Source organism: Argopecten irradians, chromosome 3 (genome assembly GCF_041381155.1).
Source record: "Argopecten irradians isolate NY chromosome 3, Ai_NY, whole genome shotgun sequence".
Lineage (NCBI taxonomy): Eukaryota > Metazoa > Mollusca > Bivalvia > Pectinida > Pectinidae > Argopecten > Argopecten irradians.
Window position 1 is genome coordinate 52,389,996 of NC_091136.1, and position 11,161 is coordinate 52,401,156.

The 11,161-nt window shown below is 35.0% G+C and overlaps 1 long non-coding RNA gene across 1 annotated transcript in view; it reads right to left on the reverse strand.

Annotated features, from left to right (window-relative positions):
- The window catches only part of LOC138319001 (uncharacterized), a 27,903-nt gene extending 21,306 nt beyond the window's left edge, over nucleotides 1-6,597 (reverse strand). Inside the window, exons 1-2 of the long non-coding RNA XR_011207940.1 lie at nucleotides 6,069-6,597; nucleotides 702-2,398 (exon numbers count right to left, since the gene is read on the reverse strand). This is a non-coding gene — a long non-coding RNA (uncharacterized lncRNA). The remainder of the gene's footprint in view (nucleotides 1-701; nucleotides 2,399-6,068) is intronic.
- Between the last annotated feature and the right edge of the window lie 4,564 nt (nucleotides 6,598-11,161).

The window sequence follows — 11,161 nt, forward strand, 5'->3', positions numbered from 1 at the left end:
AAAATAAAAATTTGTTAATGTTGTGATCATGTTTGGACCTTCTTTAATTATGTTTTTCAGTCTGGAAAAAAAGAAAGAACATTATTTGTATTTTTTTTTCTTCTCAATTTTAATGAATATTCATAGGGATTCGATTTTACAGAATAGCATCTAGCTAAGGGTTGAAGACAATTGTTCCTTTTAAGACTATGTTAGAAATGGAAATAGCAGTCAAATAATGCTGTTGCATAGTGTTGATACTAGAATCAGGAAATTAATGTAGATTGGCCATAACGAATAAGTAGCTTAGTAGAGCATCATGTAATGTCATAGATTGTGGTTGGCCATGGCAGCCTTGACTACAGCATTACTTTTTTGAGCACAATTGGCGATGTTTCAATAAACCTCGCTGACATCTTATGCAGACCCTTTTCTATCTAAATGATAATGAAAGGTTGCGAAAATTAAATATGATAGGCCTATTCTTCGGATGTACAAATACGGAAGTGGAGGGAATGTATCAGAGTGGTATTTCTGACTCGATGTATGTTTCCATAAAGTTACTAATCTAAATGCATGTTAATGAATTCATCACTACATCTGCTCATATTTGCAATTTTTGCTTTTCGGTGCCTAAACCAAATCCGACTAATACTTTTAACTGAACTACATTATTTGCCATTACTTTTTATTTTGTTTTAACAAGAAGGAATTATACCTACCTAATTATAAATCTACCTTGACTTCAATAAGCACAATCCAACAAATCACATCGATGCGGACGTAATTCTATATGGCTGTTAAAGGAGTTACAATCATGAGATACGTGTTCTTATAAACCCCGGGGTAGGTTACTCTTTATCTTGCAATATATGTTGTACAGTTGGGCTTATTGACTGGCGGCCTTTAAACAAACAAACACTTTACCTTATCTTCTTTATGCAAATACAAAAATGTTACACTGTAAACCTAGACAGCATATTCTATATAAGGACATAATTGTACAGGTGTCACGAGAGCCGGAAATGCGTACTTCCCCGTCTTACTCAGCACGTGAATAAAGACGTAATCGAGATGAGTTCTGGTGAAAATCAGATCTGGAGCTTTAGCACGTCTCAACATTGCCAACGTAACGTCATCTTAAATATGATGAAGGTCTCAGCCAGATGTCATATGTCAAAGGTCAATAAGCACATTATCGTCAAGGATTTAAGGTTTAAAGTACCTCTCTGGTCCATCGACCGGATTACGTTAAATACATAGGCAATTGACAATTGTGTTTACACTTTACAGTAATAGATATTGTTTGTTTCTGAGAAATGCTCACACATTTCTGAATTTCTGGAAAAAACTTCATTATTTATGTTGTTCAGAGAGTTATGCAAATTAGTTTATCGGAAACACAAAAGTACATGGATATGGTAAAAGCTCCAATAGTGAAGTGAATAACAAATTTTCTATATTTCAGTGGTCATTTTCAAACACTGTCAATGCAGATACTATATTTGTTTGTTTACATAAATATATCTCTTAACGTTATCAGTAAATTACCAACCTTGCAGATCAGCATCAATATAAATGATGTTAAAGAAATGACAACGTATACATGATATAATGTTTAGTCTATCAGATAACTTGCAAAATAGATTTATTGAAAGAAGTTTTTGATTGGTGGCCCGTAACCAAAACATACATTGCAGATCCGATAGTCACGTTATTCTTGTCAAGTTCCAAAATCCCTTTAGCATTTAATATCTGTAACTGAATTATGATCCGACGAAAATGATATATAAAGTCTGAAGAATACAATAGCAGCAGTAAAACATAATTTACCTTCGATTATTATTTTTACAGATCAAATTTCTCATTGATCATTAATCGAGAGAAACTATTAAAGCTTAAACGCAAAAGTAGTGCGTGGTAAAAATTGAATATTTTGAACGATACTGAAAAGGGTGATTAAATTATGAAATAATGGTCCAGAATCCCTTTGATGACTTGACCTATGAACCCTGAGTCACTGGTGATGCTATCAGACCAATAACTGTGACAATAATGCTAGTTACACCGTGATCCAAGTATGTGTCACTTATATCGACGGATGACGAGCCATTATATCGAACAGCTATAAAATAAATCTTATATCTGTAACAGACACACAATATAGTCTAATCCATTGTCAGTATTACATCTAAGACAACGATCTTGTGTATGACATCGTGGAGTTAGTGTTATGGTATCAGAGAGCTATAAGAGGCTGTATACTAAGCATGATTAACACCTCGTTGTAGCCACATCTGCTCACTGGCTGACACATCTGTATGAGTAATCCCCTTACAGGCCCCGTCCCAAAGATCACAGCCTGGCTTCCTCCTGTCACCATATCCCAGCAAACTTCCTCATTCGTCCTGGGTATCCACTAAAACATTATACAATGCAATTATATTGTTTCATGTATGTTCCTGTTCGTATAGAATTTTATGTGTAATCATTTTATGTAAAAATTGTCAACATTTATTTAAGCATTTTTATTGAATCAATATACTGTCAATGTAGAAATGCCATAAAGATTATCAGCGCGCATTGTAAAGTTTGTCTACAAAGCTCTGGCATCGATATATACCCGATACTTATGGTTAAATTATTTACTCATTTTGGGGGTCTTTGTCAAGTTGTTGAGGTTAGACCAAGAAAACTTGTTTATCAACATGATTTTATCTATGACCTTGAGCAGCCATTTTGACGTTGATCAGTTGCCGTGCCCATGTCACTAATATTCTGTATCTATTTATTACAGAATTATCTGCCCTTGTTGGTAGGTGTTGATTGTGACGTCAATGTATTTGCAAGCGTAACGTCATACTCTTCGGAGAAAACGACGTAAATTGCCCTCACAAACTTATGAAGTCACAATGGATACCTACCCGCAAGGGAGCTAACTCTGGAATATGTAAAGACGAAACACTGACGTCAGAATGGTCACTTTTTGGATGTCAATTATATGGCTATACACTTCACTCATGTTCGGTTAGTTTATATGGTAATTGTGACAAGCAAATGTAAATATAGAAGTAGAGAATCTTGTTCTTGGTAGGTATACGCTCTTTTGGTTCACTGTCAGAAGGTTCAAATACATTGTTATGGTAATGATACCCTGGACCGGGGTAAGGAGCACGCGCGATTATATATTCTTTCATACCTACAGGTGTAATACCGGCTGGTCTAGGGCAATACACTCATGTCGCCTGAGGCTGTATTGCATGACTACCCGTGCAATAAAGCCTCGTGACGTCACGGCGTCAACAAACGGTAAAATTAACTTTTTTTTTTCTTCACAAAATTGACTGATTTTACTATAAAAGATGCAAGCAACGGAATTTGTGTTGAAAATATCACGTTATTTTTCATGTATGTAAATTGACTTCCAGTCGTGGATTTCTTCGAATTTATTTCAAAGTGGCGGGATATTATAGTTGTAAAATTGCAATAAAACGTCGAGGTTTGAAAGAAAATACTCTTTCATAAGTAGATATGAAGGATAGGGATATTCTACCCTCGGGATCACAAAATGTTGCAAAACCCTCGGCAAGCCTCGGGTTTGACAACATTTTGTGACCCTCGGGTAGAATATCCCTATCCTTCATATCCACATATGAAAGAGTCTTATATTATTTACCTGTAATATATATACTGATAAGACGAACAGACCAAACAACCTCCAAACGTAAGAATGTTTAGGGTTTTTGCACAATTTTCCCTAAAAACGTATTGTGTCGTTACATACCTATTTTAAAACTTGATCACATTCATAGAGATTGTATCTTCTACACCAAGACAGGAAAGTTGTATTAAAATAGCACAGTGGTGAAACATAGCGCACATTTAATATCAGTAATATGTAATGGATATGGCGTATTAATTACACAGATGCACACCAGAGGGATATGAGAACAAAACAATGATATTGTTTATTGAAGTGTCCAAAATCAGTTTACAGTACATGTAAAATACTTTTTTTGGTGAAAAAATAACATATTGATTTCTTTTTTAAAAATGGTTTATATATTTGGACGTACCAGAAGGTCCAAAGGCCATTTCATAGGAGTTTTATAGGGACCTGTAGATGGCACATTGGTAATATTACTGTACAAGGTGTATACCAGAGAATGGTGGAAAGCTCAGTTAGCATGTATTGAGTAGGGTTTTTACTTACTTTAATCTTGATCCCTAACACATCTTAAATGTTCTATGTACCTTGACTTTAAACATGTATACTAAGGATTAGGCACACGTTATCATTGAGATACAAACGATTATTAGTGATGACTTAGATATATACAAATTAAACAATTCAAAGAACTTTACTGTGATTAAATATAATCATAGGTCTATATTAAAAGTGTTTGTATGTTTAAAGCTTATAATCTGATGTCTTACGTAGTTTGGGGATACATGGGCTTTTCTGGGAAAAGCTTTACACCATGTATACCATATTACATATCTGATTCTTCCACTCCAGATGGATTGCACACGCTCAATAACGTTTCCAACGTCAAATTTCCATCGCCAAGAATTAGGTTTATAATCCAGATTATAGTAATTAATTTCACGAATTAACTAAATTTGAACATAAAAAAATGATTTGCATGTTCACAATGATTTCTATTTTGTACAGTGAGACTAATCTTGTACCTGCTGCCCCTATTGCACGATCGTAAAAGGCGACTAAATTTAGGATCTTATCTTTTCTTTCTCCCTAAATTACTTTGTTCTTCTTAGAGTCTCCCTTGACACCACCTCACTTTTGGCCTTTGGTTGAGCGCTCGCCCCTGTGAGGAAGGCTCTGGGTTCTGTCCCCTGGCCGAGACACACCAAAGTCTATAAAAGTGGTTGTTTCTGCTCCTGCTTAGCGCTCAGCATAACGGGAGCGGGACGACTGGTTTGCCCGTTGTCAGTATAATGTGACCGGGTGGGGTGTGTTGCCTGGTGTCTTCGGCGGCATGCTTCAGTGATATAGCACTATAAAAAGGGAACAGTTCCACTATACAAGAAGACACAACACGAATATACCGCAGTCTCCCAAAACACGCACCTCGCACAACATACACGCAACAAACCGCATTCATGGGAGGCCGTCCTTACATGACCATGGCTGTTGATGGGACGTTAATTAATCAAACAAACAAACAAACAAACAAACTAATCTATATCAGAACGTAAAACATTGTCTCTAAAAGTACTATATTGATGCCTCAATATGATGTGAATAATATTCAATTTACTCTCTTCAAAACTAAAATTACATGACTGACGAGAAATGATATACTGGAAAGGAGCTAACTTGTTAGTAGAAATAGGGTAAGGTGTCATTATCTAAATCATTCTAGTTTTTAAATATAGGCAAGAAGGATTTGTGTGTGGAAGAGAGTCAATAATTAGGAATAAAATGGCTGATTTTATGATAAAAGCAATATTTGTATTTACTGTCTATTAATATTGTCTAGATCTGTTGTCCCTTATCTATAGATTTTTATAAAATTTTAGACGATCTTTTTGTCTTTTGTTTTGACCATAAAATGTGTTTTAACTAAAACTAACAAGAAACATTTGCGTCTCTCTGCGAACATTGATGTAATGCGCATGTATAATGACATCACAACATGGTGCAGTGCAAGTTACGTCATCTTTGTATCTGGAAATGGACCGAGTGTATGTGCGCCAGTGATAATGACAAAATTTTAATTTGGAAGACAAAGGGTTCAGAGAATTAATGTTCAGTGAACAACGTCACATATTAATTTGATCGAGCAGGATACGGACATTAGATATTACTAGATTTAAATTTATATCTTTAATACATTTTTTCAAGTGAATATGACTTGCATAATTGTAATAGTATCTTGACATGAACTCCAACAATGTTAGAGGTATAGCACGACGAGACACTTTTGGAACATTACGTCGTGTCTAATCTCTAACTTCCGATAGGCCATTTACCCGATGCTGAGGACAACATTTTCAAAGTTTGGATTATGACAATATAAAACGTTTAAATCATATTTAAATCGTCATCAATGTCAAATACCTACCTCTTTTTCATAAATCAACAAGTATTTTGACAAAATCAGCCGTAAAATCCATTTAAAACAAATATTTACATCTCCTAACGTAAACTTTCATGACCCAGACAAAACTTCATGATGAAAGCGATCCGGCCGGTAAATAGAAAAAACCAATTGCAAAGTCCCCAAAACGCTTGATCTGCCTTTACTTTTACTTGCATTCTGCCCGCTTGAATTCACGTTCCGTTTTTTGTAGTACCCAGCCGCCATATTTAAATCTAGGTCAAAATGTTACGGAAAGGATTCGTCATATCTAATCCGCTAAAATACTATTTTATGAGGCCTCAAGTTATGGTTTTCCTAGATAAATGGAATAATTAATACCTAAACTGTAAGTACACATCAATGTTATCACTGATAGAGCAAGAAATATTGATATTATTGCACTTTTCCTTCCGCCTTCATCTGACGTCGGAAGCTGCATCAAAGAAATAACCCTTCGGAAATGAGAGTCGACAGTCAGCAAAATAACGTCCGATAAAAAAACGGCTGACCAGTCGACTCTCATGTTACAGGAGTACTTGACATGTAGATGTTTCTATTAATGATAATCTGACGATAGTTACAATAGACGATAATGAAACTCATCGTCAACTTCCCTTCACTTACATAAGATTACATATCATATCACCATGTGGTATGTTTGAAAATCTGCACCGTTCGTGCAAATAGCATTATATTGGTGTAACAATAATTGTACATACATAATTACAAACATTGTAATAGATTCGAGCCTGCCTATCTAGTTTGTTCTGTCTTCCCGGAGGAAGCCCGCTAAGTACCACGGGATGTAATGTTTACCCACTCCTCATAGCAGAGGACTTAAACCGGATAAGATTTTGTCACAACGGATTTCCGTAATTTATACACATCTTGGTGTATATATGTGAATTTCGGGCTGGTATTTCATAAAACAAACACAACAACAACCGAAATTCGTGAATTTTTTCAATAAATATTTTAATTAGTTTCACACTTATTAAACGATATATCAGGCTCCTGACTCCCATTTGCTGGCGTAGTTCGATTGGTCGTGTTTCAAAGTAATTTTTACAATAAACATACGCATGCATTAAAGTGTAACCCGACTATTCTGCAGTCCCAAAAAAGAGGTTGTGGTTTGTTAAATTGTTGGGTCATGCAGCACATTGCTAAAATAACTGGCATAACCTGGGATGTTTTTTCGCTGACAGGTGTATGTAATACACCTATCACTACATACACTATGTAATATACAACGAAATATTATTTATTTGTCATGTAATTATACTTTCATTTTCTTTATAACGTAGCCCTGAACATGTTTTGAGTTGTAAATATGTATTACCCACAAAAACGTCACAAGTTCCGAACGAAATTAAAGAAAAAATAAACATGTTTTAAGTTACCCCTGAACTCGCGTGTATTTAGCCACTGTGAAAGGTACTTCTAAAATACATTTAATCAGACGATTAAAATTGAGAATACATCTGAGAAGATTAAGATAATCTTCAAATAATTACGACTCATGTTTTTAATCTAAACAAGTAAAGGCATGTAATGTTATATATATATATTTTTTAATATCTTATATCCACAACTGTAACATTTCATCGAATACAGTCATGGAGCGTTTGTCTTTTAATTTTTGATAAATAAAACAATATGATCAACCTATCATTCTATACATGAGGATATGGAAAGGCAAATAGGTGAACTGCTTTTAGGGCCCGGTTATTTAAAAGATGATTAGGTTGAACATTTTCTTTTATCATGGCCGCATAAAAATGGAATAATTAAGAACTTAGTAAAGTTTTGTCAAGTTTGTTTTACAAGAAATAACTTCATAGTCATTTAAAATTGTTGTTAAACTATGATAACCTGAAAAACATCTATTGAAGAAAAGGTCGCCATTTAGTATTATATAAACAAGAGATGAATCAATCTGAGAAAAGATTACAACTGGGACTTTTCATATAACTGTACTAATATGGCTACGGTAAAGTGTAATAATATAGTTTTGATAAAGTGTACTAATATGGTTATGATAAAGTGTACTAATATGGTTCCGATAAAGTGTACAAATATGGTTATGATAAAATGTACTAATATGGATATGATAAAGTGTACTAATATGGCTATGATAACGTGTACTAATATGGTTATGATAAAATGTACTAATATGGATATGATAAAGTGTACTAATATGGCTATGATAAAGTGTACTTATATGGTTATGATAAAGTGTACTAATATGGATATGATAAAGTGTACTAATATGGATATGATAAAGTGTACTAGTTTGGTTATGATAAATTGTACTAATATGGACCACAGACCCTACATCAGTTCACTTCGGTTTGAATAGTTTATTGTCCTATTAACGGTCATGGACGTATGAATAAAAACCTGATGTCAGTTCCCTGTGGGACTGCTAGTTAGTAAGATCTATAATAGAGCAGGATATGTAACGTACACGCTACAAGGATGAAAGTTAGCAATTATATATATTTTGATCCATAGTCTGTAATATTGAGATCTGTGACGCCCATCAGGTCGCAATTTGACTGCCAGGTCACAGCTGATCATTTGTAGTAATATCCATGACGCTCGTGGGGTGTTAAAATGATTTATAAAGGAGAAAATTAAGAATTAAACTATTGCGCCGAGGCAGAGTGGGATGGGCCCCTCTATACGGCTGAGTAACAAAGTCACCAGTGTGTATTCTCTCACTCACTACATATTTTGTGGTATTTGCTGTAGTATTGTAAATTACGTAGTATGAATAGTTCCATACATTTTTTCATCACTCCTGGGCACATTTGATCGCGTCATCGGACGACCCACTTTAAGATAGCATTGTATGCTGGGCCCAAGGTCACCTTATACTTGGGGTTTGGACATTATAATATTATTCAGGTTTAGTGAGGCAGACTTGGCGGGTGACATCGACTATATTATAGATAACGGTGGGGATGGGACCGGTAGTAGTTATAAAGGTCTTGTTTAAATACATCTTAATTGTCTGTTTGTTTTAAATAAAATTGTGTCATAAAACACTTAACCACGGTATTATCAGTATTCTGGTTTAAAATCCCAAAGCTATAAAATCCGTAACACTTGATTATTCTCTGATCTTGTGGCCGTTGTGTCAAGCTGACAATAGTGTTCTAGTAATGAAGGGGAATGACCGATAGTTTACATTACATCCCGGAACTAGCTCGATCATAAAACGGGCCCCTTTATGTAATTTAGTTTTTTATACTCATCGAAGTCCGGTCTGATTTACCTGTTATTATAAGGGACTTTAACAAAGTGTCTTAATTGTACGGAATCACCTGATGTATATATGTAAGTACAGTAACGAGACAACAATACCTGTAGGTTTTGCTGACACATGACATAAACCAGAAACTCGTCAGTTCAATAACAACCTACTAGGTATGTCTAAACACGATGCGTATCGTACATGTGTGGAGAAATGAAAACGAGTACGATATTTCATTTTCACCTTTTTACGTCATTAACGGAGTGTGACATTGTGTAGCACACTTTCACTTGCAATCACAGTAGGAAAGCCGCTACGAGCATGCGTCATCGACCGACCTTACCTTTGCCAGGTGTTACTAGCTAGTCAGCTTCATACCACATATTTATTTTCTCATTAAAACGAATCCACGTTTCTTTATATCAAAAATATGATCCCATGGCGACCATCTATCTATACACGAGATAGATCAATCGATAGAGATAGAGAGGTCACGTTCTGGCTACATTATAAGAAATGGTGACAAATTAGAAACGAAGCTAACCGTGCAGGGTCGGTTTTAACTTACCTGTTTCAAGTTGTATGTACATATAAGGAATACTAATGTTAGCAGAGTGAGACCACATTTACAGTATTGTCAATGAAACTTATACAAAATAATTCGGGGAAAGGTGAAGTTGGCAGAAGTGCCACATGGGAGGTTCCAATGTGCATGTTAGTAAGCTGGGATAAAAGAGCCTTTGAGGAAATGGAGTTTTAAATTTCATTGGATTTTACGAGGGGAAATATTTGTGTTATTTGAAAGATAAAAAAATGAAATCTACAAACAGGACGAAATTCGCTGACTACGTCAGACTTCCTGGTCAATAAAAAATGTATAAATATATTATCAAAATTAATTAAAACTAAATATAAGTTATGCAGCAATAGGAGCCAAATTAAAATAATCTTAAAATTTCAATAAGGTGATTTTCATAATTAAAGTATGACGATAATTATGTATATTGTGTTGAGTCTATAGTATATCGTGACACAATAGTATTTGCAGTCATCTTTAAAAGCTATTATGATAATAGCCAGTAAATAATCAATTTTGACTATCTTTATTCGACGTGCTTTATAATGATAATAACACCTCCCCACTTTGTATATAGTTTGGTAGTTTCATTTTCCCTTCTCAACTAATGTACCTCTTATTCAATACATAACCAAAAACGGGCAGACTTAAGTCTGCGAAATTTTAAGATTAAAAATGAACACTGATATTTAAATAAGTATTTAACTTAACGCGATCGGTTCATTTTTACTCTGCCTAAGCTGGCATTAAAGGTTGGAGCAAAAATATTTAACCCAACAGATTTGCATATTCTGCTAGTCTAAAGCTGTAGCGTATTACGGCGACCGGGCTGTTGACTCATGTCTATTTTAAGTGGTAGTGTCCCGTACGGTATTCCGTTGTTTTCTGTTGTATATGGGGTGTATATCTATATCTTTATATGGTAATGTATTATGAAAATGTAACAAACATCCTAATTTCGATATACAGTATACACAATACACACACGTACACTTTTATCTGTATCTAATTTTTACCTGGGTGAAAAACTCGAAAAATTGGGCGGGGCTTATCGTCTAACTCTGCTACTCACCCATGTGTAACTAGGCGGTGAATGGTGTATATAAATAGCCCAAACGCTTTCTAGTCGTATTGCCTTATAAGGATAACTACATCTCCTTTTATGGTATTGGCGAGATCGAGCGTGCCAACAGCTGAACTGGCGAGTTCGAGTGCATTTAAAACTCTGCACACAGC